The sequence below is a fragment of the Nycticebus coucang genome, chromosome 13 (assembly GCF_027406575.1).
Source record: "Nycticebus coucang isolate mNycCou1 chromosome 13, mNycCou1.pri, whole genome shotgun sequence".
Lineage (NCBI taxonomy): Eukaryota > Metazoa > Chordata > Mammalia > Primates > Lorisidae > Nycticebus > Nycticebus coucang.
Window position 1 is genome coordinate 72,456,550 of NC_069792.1, and position 11,773 is coordinate 72,468,322.

Genomic DNA, 11,773 nt, shown 5'->3' on the forward strand with positions numbered 1-11,773 from the left:
TCCAAATGGGAGCAGGGGAGGTCAAACTCTCCCTCTTTGCTGAGACATGATGTTGTACTTAGAGAACCCCAAAGATACAACCACAAGACTCCTAGAAGTCATCAAAAAATACAGTAATGTGTCAGGATATAAAATCAATGTCCACAAGTCAGTAGACTTTGTATACACCAATAACAGTCAAGATGAGAAGCTAATTAAGGACACAGCTCCCTTCACCATAGTCTCAAAGAAAATGAAATACCTAGGAATATACCTAACGAAGGAGGTGAAGGACCTGTATAAAGAAAATTATGAAATCCTCAGAAAGGAAATAGCAGAGGATATTAACAAATGGAAGAACATACCATGCTCATGGATGGGAAGAATCAACATTGTTAAAATGTCTATACTTCCCAAAGCAATCTACCTATTCAATGCCATTCCTATCAAAATACCAACATCATACTTTCAAGATTTGGAGGAAATGATTCTGCGTTTTTTATGGAACCAGAAAAAACCCCATATAGCTAGGCAGTTCTTAATAATAAAAATAAAGCTGGGGGCATCAGCATATAGATTTTATCTGTACTACAAAGCCATAGTGGTCAAGGCAGCATGGTACTGGCACAAAAACAGAGACATAGACACTTGGCATTGAATTGAAAACCAAGAAATGAAACTAACATCTTACAACCACCTCATCTTCAATAAACCAAACAAGAACATATCTTGGGGGAAAGACTCCCTATTCAGTAAATGGTGTTGGGAGAACTGGATGTCTACATGTAAAAGACTGAAACTGGACCCACACCTTTCCCCACTCACAAAAATTGATTCCAAAAGATGGATAAAGGACTTAACCTTAAGGCATGAAACAATAAAAATCCTCCAAGAAAGCACAGGAAAAACACTGGAAGATATTGGCCTGGGGAAAGACTTCATGAAGAAGACTGCCATGGCAATTGCAACAACAACAAAAATAAACAAATGGGACTTCATTAAACTGAAAAGCTTCTGTACAGCTAAGGAGACAATAACCAAAGCAAAGAGACAACCTACACAATGGGAAAGGATATTTGCATATTTTCAATCAGACAAAAGCTTGATAACTAGGATCTATAGAGAACTCAAATTAATCCACATGAAAAAAGCCAACAATCCCATATATCAATGGGCAAGAGACATGAATAGAACTTTCTCTAAAGACGACAGACGAATGGCTAACAAACACATGAAAAAATGTTCATCATCTCTATATATTAGAGAAATGCAAATCAAAACAACCCTGAGATATCATCTAACCCCAGTGAGAATGGCTCGCATCATAAAATCTCAAAACTGCAGATGCTGGAGTGGATGTGGAGAGAAGGGAACACTTTTACACTGCTGGTGGGACTGCAAACTAGTACAACCTTTCTGGAAGGAAGTATGGAGAAACCTCAAAGCACTCAAGCTGGACCTCCCATTTGATCCTGCAATCCCATCACTGGGCATCTACCCAGAAGGAAAAAAATCCTTTTATCATAAGGACACTTGTACTAGACTGTTTATTGCAGCTCAATTTACAGTTGCCAAAATGTGGAAACAGCCTAAATGCCCACCAACCCAGGAATGGATTAACAAGCTGTGGTATATGTATACCATGGAATACTATTCAGCCATTAAAAAAAAATGGAGACTTTACATCCTTCGTATTAACCTGGATGGAAGTGGAAGACATTATTCTTAGTAAAGCAACACAAGAATGGAGAAGCATGAATCCTATGTACTCAATTTTGATATGAGGACAATTAATGACAATTAAGGTTATGGGGGGGGAAGCAGAAAGAGGGACGGAGGGAGGGGGGTGGGGCCTTGGTGTGTATCACACTTTATGGGGGCAAGACATGATTGCAAGAGTGACTTTGCCTAACAATTGCAATCATTGTAACCTGGCTTATTGTACCCTCAATGAATCCCCAACAATAAAAAAATAAAATAAAATAAAATAACCTATGTGTTTGATTTTTATATGTATACACACATGAGAATTCTAAAATTTCATTTGTATGTTTTCTAGTCAATTCATAAAATTCAGATTTACTTAATTCCGTTGGTGAATAAGAAAATTCTATAATGACTACAGTAATTAAAATATTTCCACAACTGTTATTTTTTAATATATAAACATGGTTTTAGTGTGTTTGAAAACCTTACACTCTGCTTAACAACCCAAAAATACTCTAACAGGTACGCCAAAAATATTCACTGAATAAAAAATATTTTGAATTTAGTAAGCTCCTTTGCAGGTGATACTTTTCTAAAGTGCCATTTTGAAGGAGGAAAATTGTTACCTATAATAAAGTAACTGGACTATGGTCGGTTATGTTATTTTTTGTGAAAAAATTACTGGTTTTACTGGGAATATTCTTCTCCCTTGGGCTAACATATTCTTGTTCATATTTTAAACATGGCTTACATCAATCACATTGTGAAGGTGTTATAGTATCTACCTTAGTGTCACCCCTCTGTTATTACATTAATTATACTCTCATGTTTATTTTTTTTATTCATTTTTTAAGGAAATTAAACCTTAAAGGAAATAAACCTTATTTTTATCTTTATATGCCAAGATATTGTATGTCTATTGAAAATATTTGATGAGCAAAATGTATTCATGTGATCCAAAATTATTTAATGTCTACTGCACATTTCATAAAGACAGATGCGTCTGAGACAATGCTTTAAACTTTCCAATGGAGATTTAATGACTTAATTTTAATAGCACATGGGTAAGGTATTTATCTGAAAGAAAATATAGTGAGTTAAAGTTGAATTAAAAAAGAAATTGTGTGAAGATACATAATTCAGAAGAGGGAGAAATGGAGAAGTGGCTGGCAGCAGATGTCTGTGGCTATAAAGGACATCCAGGCAGTGCACCTCTATGATTTTGGTGACACCTCATCATTGTTGTGTGAAAGCAATGAGATCTATCGCAAGGCAGCTGAAATCTGGCAACATGAACAGAAATAAGGGAAAGAGCCTGATGGTTACGAACGTGGTCAAGTTTTCATCTGCTTTAAAACAGAAAACTGCTCTGTTCTAAAACTGCTCTGTTTTGTTTCAACATGTTTTGGCATAAGGTCATCACAGATGGGATGAGAAGGGAGTTCTAAGATGAGGTAACTCTTTACGCGGTAGAACTATGAGATTTGTGGTGTTGGGTGAGGCAGTCAGCAATGGGCTCTGGTCATTTCTGAATGTTCTTGCTGAGTATCCCAGACTGGCTTATCCATTTCCAGATACTGAGCCATCTTTGTAGCTAGTCACATAGAAAACATAATAGGTCACAGTAACTGCATTACAGCTTCCGTGTAACGGCGGCTCCGTGGGCAGAGGGGTTGTCTGCTGACTGCTAGAACGTTTGTTGCTCACTCAAAAGGTGCTGGACCCCTTGGCTTTTTCCTTGTGATGCAAACCACTGAGTGCTGGTGTCATGTACACTAATGTTCGTGCTGTTTGCCGTCCTAGGAAGGACAGATCTTTTGCTTGTAACCCAGGAATCTACAGGCTTCTGTCTGCGTTCATGATACTGCGGCAAGCTAACCTGTTGGATCGAAAGTGGGGTGAAATCTCAGACCCTTGTCAATTTTTGAAAATTGATATTTACTTCATAAATATATGCTTATTGAATAAATACAATTTTTTTTTTTTTTTTTTTTTTGTAGAGACAGAGTCTCACTTTATGGCCCTCGGTAGAGTGCCGTGGCCTCACACAGCTCACAGCAACCTCCAACTCCTGGGCTTAAGCGATTCTCTTGCCTCAGCCTCCCAAGTAGCTGGGACTACAGGCGCCCACCACAACGCCCGGCTATTTTTTGGTTGCAGCTTGGCCGGGGCCGGGCTTGAACCCCCTCGGTATATGGGGCCGGCGCCCTACTGACTGAGCCATACAATTTTATAACAAGGTTGAGTTGTATACAAGAAATTAACTGTATCTAAGAACATAAATATTTTCCTAGAAAAATGAACGCTAACATGGAAAAGATTGTGACATATTAAGGCTCCATATTCTGATCAATCTTTAAATTTAACATTTTGCTACACTGAATGAGCATATTCTTACATTTCTGTTAAGTAGATGTTTGGACTGTGCAGGTCATCTAAAGCACTGGATTTCTGGGTCCTACTTTCTGGGTATGACAGAGAAAAGGCATAGGCATCAGCTATTCAGAAGACTGAATGCTTCCAGCTGCTTTGAGGAAATTTTACTCTTAGGTCTACATGTATGAAAGTCAGTAAGCAGCTCTACTGAAAAAGGAATCCTGTTGAAGGATGACCAGGAGAGTAGCACAATAAAAGTAAAATGCTTTTACAGACTTTTGGAGCCATGGTTATAAAAGAAAAGTAAATAGTTCTGTTCAAGCGGTAACCCTGTATTCCAGGGCAGTGAAGTGAATAATGAAACAGCGGTAAGATCCTTTTACAGGCACTTGGAGCCATGGTAAGTTGCAATAGTCATTGTATTGTAATCACTGCTGACTTTTGAATTTTTAAATCCTTCTAAATGCTGCATCAAATGTTCTAGTATTAAAAAAACATGCATGAACAAACACACAGTGTTGGGAATTGGTGATATAATATTGGAAATCAGGAAGCAAGAACTACAAAAGAGTTAATGATTTAAGCTTCTCCGTGTGCCTGGGAGAATGCCATAAAGAAGTATTCATTAATTCAGATGCTTTCATCATTGTAAGAGAAGGGATTCCAAAGTGGGCAGATCTACTTTTAAACAGCTAACAATCTAGAAGCAATAAATATCCAGCGAGGTAGAACTTTAATTAAATGCCTGGAGGCAATCTAAAATGATGTAAGTGAATCTAAATTTAAAAAAGAACTAACGAGTTATAATTATAAACATAGCTATAGATAATTAGACTGAATTTCTATAGTGTTATAATTAAATGAATGGCACATCTTTTGGTTTCTGGTTCATTTGTTGAATAATTGAACTCCACTATACTACCCTCTTTTCCTCTTCTTAAGAAGTTCATAGGTTAGTGAGGAAGAAAGCCTGTAAACCACTGTCTACAATATGTCAGACTTAACCACTCCGATAAAGGTACAAAGTTATTCTGAGACTAATTTCTGATTAAAGCAATCGCTGAGGACTTCATGGAAGAAAAAGCATCAGTGGTAAAATGTGAAAGCTTAACAGAATTTTTTTAGACGAAAGAATTGGAAAGGGCATGAACCAAGGCACGAAGGTGTGAAAGTGGTGGGCATGTTCAGGGAAGGCTGAGTTGTCCAGAATGTCAGTGGATTCATGGATTTTGTTTTGTTGGACAATTTTTAAATCCTTTTTTTTTTTTTATTTCTCTTAAGAGATGAGTATAAAGTTTGTTTTGTTTTTTTTTTTTTGGCCGGGGCTAGGTTTGAACCCGCCACTTCCAGCATATGGGACCGGCGCCCTACTCCTTGAGCCACAGGCGCCGCCCAGTATAAAGTTTTAGTTATACAGAATGAATAAGTTCTAGAGATCTGTTACACAACATAAGGCCTATAGTTAACAGCACTGTATTTTACACATTTTTTTTTCATTTTGGTATCATGCACTTAAAAATTTATTGGGAGGGGAGATCTCCTATTCAATGTTCTTATCACAAAAAATAAAAAAGGACACAAGGAAACTTTGGTGGTGATGAGCATATGTGTATTACCTCGTTTGTAGTGATGGTTTCACATGTGCACATGTTTTTAACTCATTTAATTGTATATGATAGGTGTGTGTAGACTTCCTGTATTTCAATTTTAACTGAATGGAGTTGTTTAGAAAAGGATGAATTAGGCCACATTCATTTATATTTACAGGTGGTGTAAATATGTTTGGCTTTTCTTCTGCCATGTACTTTTATATTTGTATATCTCTAATTCTTCACTTACGGTTTATTTTATTTACTCATGGTCTCGGGTATGGTATATCCTTCCATATTGTAGGAGGGTTTCCATTTTTGTTCTAATCATTACTTTTGTATTAATACCTTCATATAATTTCCTTAATCTATTTCTTTCTCATCCCTTTCTCCACCCCACCCCATTCTCTCCTTTGCAGTCTTCTAGTGATTATGTAATATTTATTAACAATTCTCAAATTACCTAACAACCTCTCTTTTTTTCTACCCTCCCTTTCCTCCCTCCATGTACTATTTGAGGGAATATCCTTTTACTTCCAGTTAGGATCTAAGCAATCAGTAAGTTTATTTTTTTAATATACTGTCCATATACTGTTCCTCTTCCTTTTTGACAGTTTTAATTATATCAATATTTACAGAGCAGATAGCCATTACATATTATAATTGCCCCTTTACAATTATTTAGTTTTAATTCTAAAGTTTAATATTTTTTCATGTTCTTCACTGTTCTTTTTGATGCTTTGATGAAGACTCTCTTATAGATTCCTCAATAGCATTTCACAGGAACCACATTTCCTGAGTTATTTTACATTAACATTTTGTCTATAGTCTTTATATTTAGAGGTCAGTTTGACTGGATACCATGTATAAAATCTTGGCTCACATTTCTCTTTCTTGAATATCTTAAATATGTTTTTCTTTCCTTTCTTAGCCTAAAGTATCACCACTGAAAAGTTTAGCAGTAAACCAATTTGCCTTTTGCTCTAAATTTCAACATTTTCCCTAGAACAGGAATTCTTAGTCACTTTCATCTCAGAAACTCCACATAGTCTTAAACATTAAGGACTTCAAAAACCTATTACTTAAATGGATTATTTCTAGTAGTGTTATTTACTGTATTAAAATGAAAACTGGCCTGGCACCGTGGCTCATGCCTGTAATCCTGGCACTTTGGGAGGCCAAGGTCGGGGATCCTTTGAGGTTAGGAGTTCATGATCAATTTGACTTAAGAGCTAAGCCCCATCTCTACAAAAAATGGGAAAATTAGCCAGGTGTAGTGGTGCATGTTTGCAATCCCAGCTACTTGGGAGACAGAGGTGGGATGATGGTTTGAGACCAGGAGTTTGAGGTTGCTGTGAGCTACAATGATAGCACTGAGCATTAGCCCAGGAGACAGAACAAGACCTTGTTTAAAAAAAAAATTAAAACTGTGCAATTTTAAAAGTACTTATTAATTATTTGAAAACAATAAGGTAGCCATTATGTATAAAAATAATAACATATTAAATGAAAATAAAATTTCCAAACAAAAATAGTGAGAATAATTATTTTACATTTTTCAAATCTCTTTAATGTCTGGCAGAATTAGAGGACAGCTGAATTCGCATATCTGATATGTTCAATTTTTGAGATTAAGTTGCTTAGGTTGAAATATTGGAAGAAAATCTTACCTCACTCAGTATGCAGAGGAAAATGGAGACATGTATTCATTTGCTACATCAAAATTCAACAATCAAAATTTCTTAAACAGTAGTTCCAGGGTGGAATCTGTAACCATTGCCCTGAACTTATTTGCACTCAGCCACATTAAAAATCCATTCATCTTTCTTGCAGTTTAAATAGGTCTTTCCTTTAGCATCATGTATTGGTCCTTAGTAAACTATGTGATCACTGAGTCATGTAGACTTTCCAAACATTGACACATTTTACTATGCAATACCAAAATATCACAGTTATTAATAAAACTAATGATTTTATCAGAAAAATAACTTAGCGTTGGAAAACTATGACCCACACTAGCTGATACAAATTTTTTCTAAAATTCAAATTTTCTCTTGAAAGCTCAAATATTATGATTGGTATAAAAAGGTCAATTTCATTTAGAAAATTTGCTAAATTCTAAAATATTAGCAATGACTTGTTTGTCCATAAATAATTCTTTGCAGTAAAAAGTGTTCTACATAAAAATAGATAGTTTGGACCACAAAAAACAATTCCGTCTTTATTTATTTATTTTTTTTTGAGACAGAGTTTCACTCTATTGCCCCAGGCTAGGGTGCCTCCTGGTATTAGCCTGGCTTGTAGCAACCTCAAACTCCTAGGCTCAAGTGATCCTCCTTCATTAGCTTCCTGAGTAGCTGAGTGTAGAGGTGCTGGTCACAATGCCCAGCTAATTTTTCTATTTCTTTTTAAGGGAGATGTGGTCTCACTCTTGCTCAGGCTGGTCTTGAACTCCTGACCTCAAGTGATCCTTCTGTCTGGGCCTCCCAGAGTGCTAGGATTACAGGCATGAGCCATAGTGCTTGACCCCATGTCTTTTTTCTTGAAGACAAATTCTTTACTCCTGTATGCTGCAGAGGCACTTTTTAAATATACATATAATACATATACACACTTCCAATTTTGTCACATAATATTACAAGGGTGAAGATTTAATACCGTTAATGTTTATTGCTTTCATAAGGAACTTCTTACAAAACTAACCTGAAGAATTCCTTTAGTCCAGACTGTCGGGCACTATCAGATAACAGTTTGGATTTTTATTTTCTTTATTTTATTTTTAGTGTTGGTTCCTGGAAAGCTTCCTCCTTGCCCTTCCAGTGAACACGTGTTGCTACTTGAGAATTCTCCTATTACAGGACCATCAAAAATTACTACCTTTTCTCTGATTCCCTTCCAAACTCCCTGTTCCCCAAATTGCTAACATCATGCTATCATGATTTTATAGTTGCTGGAAAGTGGTGAATCCTTGCCACTAAGTTCTGTTGTAGACATTGTATATGATTCTTTTATCTTGCTACCTCAGCTAGTTACCCTGTCAGGGACATGCCCTTTGCTTGTGGCCAAAATTAGGAACAAGAGAAGCCAATACAAATTATTCAATTTTACTTAAATATTACTTCTTTCCATTCCACTGAGTAATAAGTCATATGGTCAAACCCAACATTAGTGAGGCCAGGAGGATACTTTCACCTATGAAGAGGTGAGGAGAAGTTTGTGTTTGTGAACAATAGTACAAACCACCATAGTCCTCCATGAATTTAGTCACATTCTTGGCCCTGTGCTTCCCTTGGAGAGAGCTGAGCACCTATGGTTGCACTAGCCGCATGGAAAGATGAAGAAGGCAGCAGACAAGAAGGTCTCGAAAGTCCTAAAAACTGGGACTTTTGAGAAAAAGAAGTTTAATTTCTTCAAACAATAATTAGTTCTAAGAATAGACTAACAGGAACCAGATTAGTGTGGAGATGCTTGCCATTGCAAAGATTTAGAAATCCTAAAATATTTATCTCTACATGATTTAGTACGGAAGAAAGGCAGCACCTAGAACTTGAAAGGAATTGAGAGTTAAAATCCAGTGTAGTGGGCTTGGGAGGGGTACTGTGGCAGACTTGGGTTTTTAGAGAACTCAGCCATAGGGGCTTGTGAGTTCAACATTCACAAGAGGCAGAAAACAAAGATCTCAGATCCTGGGATCCCTAATATATCTATTCCAAAGATCTGGCTCAGCCATCTGCAGAGGAGACTGTAAAAACTTCCATCTACCACCCTGGGGAACATGAAACTTATTTCTTATGGTTCTTTGGATGGGAAAAATGTCTTCTGTAAGAAATAAAAACCTCCAAACCAGTCCTGAGAAGGAAATTGTATCTGAATTTACAATACACAAGATGTGAATAAATCTCTAAACTGAGACATTAACATAAAATCGATCCTAGTGTGGTGATCTCCCTGAGGTTCAAAGTAGTAAGAAGCAAATGTCAAATCTCTCTAAAAAGACATTTCTAGAATTAAAATCGTGTAGAATTCCTTTTTTCTTTTTTTCAAGACAGTCTCACTCGGTCACTTAGGCTGGAGTGTTGTGAAATCAGCCTGGCTTATAAAAACTTCAAACTCCTGGGTTCAAGTGAGCCCCCTTCCAGGTAGTTATAACTGCAGGTGCCTACCACAATGGCTGGCTAGTTTTTCTATTTTTAGTAGAGACAGGGTCTCACTCTTGCTCAGGCTGGTCTCGAACTCCTGAAATCAAGGGATCCTTCTGCCTCCTCCTCTCACAGTGCTAGGATTACAGGTGTGAGTCATCATACCTGGTCAAAAGCATGTAGAATTCTTGTTAGGAAAAGAATTTTCTTGCAAAAGAAGACCTCTCTTTCTCTCTCTCTTTATCACTCACTAACACAAGCACACATAAAAACCATAAAATAATAGAACTCAAATGTCAGTCTACAGACTATAACCAGGTGGGTAACTGTCAACTTGAGATAATGGACAAACTGAAAGAGATTATTTAAGAACATCTAAAACTCACAGGTATTCCCAACGTAACAAAAATAGTCTGAAAATACTGAAAAGCAGATATCCTGCAAAAAAAGAGGATAACTGGAAACTTACTTTCTTTTATTAAAATGCAAAATATGATAATGTTTTGCACATCATGCCTAACCTCCCAATTTCCTAAAATGTAGTTAAGGCACTGTAAAACGTTCACATACAAGTAAAACAAACTATCATGCTAGCACAGAAAATGCTTAAGACATTACTTCTTGATCACAAAAAAAATTCACATGATTGCTAATAGTTGCTGTATATACAGACAGTAATGTGGACAGCTTGCATGCTGTACCATAAACCCTGTGTTTGCCTGATGATACAGCAAAAACAAAACAAAAAAGTAAATATGTTAGAAAAATGTGGGCACAGTTTGCAGTGAAAACCAAGATACTTTACTGTAATTAATTGTTGTATCTCACTAAAAGGAGTTAAAACTCAAAGCTTGAAGAGAGTGGGAGGGGAAGAGAATTATCCTTGATGTGATTAGTTTGCAACCAGTTGCAAAAGTTGATGGTGCAAAGTGGGTGGGAAAGGAGTAATATCATGCAAAATAATCAGGTTCAGATTTTTTTGTCATTAATCCTCTGCTCCTGAACAAGACGACTCCAAAAAGTATTCAAGAGAGATAATGGGGTCCACGCTTTAAGATATGATCTCCTGTCATTTATATGCCCATTGTTTATGTTGGTATCCGTCAGGCTTCTCCTAGTACCAGCAACGTCCAAGACACACAGTCCCTTTCCCGAGACTTAGCATGATTTTTCAAAATATCTAATACTGACTCTTAACATTTTAATAATTATATTTGGACCATAGCTCGAGACTTTTCTCTAAATGTTATTTTGTAAAAAAGAATGTATTATTGAGTTTTAAAAATATGAATTTTTATATAAACTTCTGCCAAAAAACACTTCCCTGAGACATGTATATTATATAAAGTTGAAATATAAAAATCATGATGCATATGGTCAGAAAAATATTAATCAGAAAAGGGTTCTGTGGGGGGTGTTTGCATGTTTAAAATGATTAGATAAAAGGAATATAACCCATAAGGAAAGAATACAATAGTAAAAAGAAAGCCTATGAAAAGATTAAATTAGAACTTTTAGAAATAAAATATAAGATTACTGAAGTAAAAACTGTAATGGATGAATTAAAGTGAATATTAAAAATAGCAGAATGTATAACTAGAAAGTGAAAGATGCAACTTATAAAATTACGTAGAATAATTATAGCCAAAGAGTTAATTAGTTAAAAATTATTTTTTAAGAATAGATTTCCAGAAAAGGTGCCCAGAAAACATGATGGGAAAGAATAGTCTCTGCAAATATTCACATAGAAACAATGAAATTAGATCCTCATCTCACACCATACAAAAATCAAGTCAAATTAATTAAAGTTTTAAATATGAGAATTGAAATTATAAAATTACTACACAAAAATAGGGGAAAATCTCTATGACAATGTTCTGGGCAATGATTTTTTAGATATGACCCCAAAAGAATAGGAAATAAAATAAAAAATAAACAAACGGGATTACATCAAACTAAAAAGCTTTTGCACAGCCAAGGAAA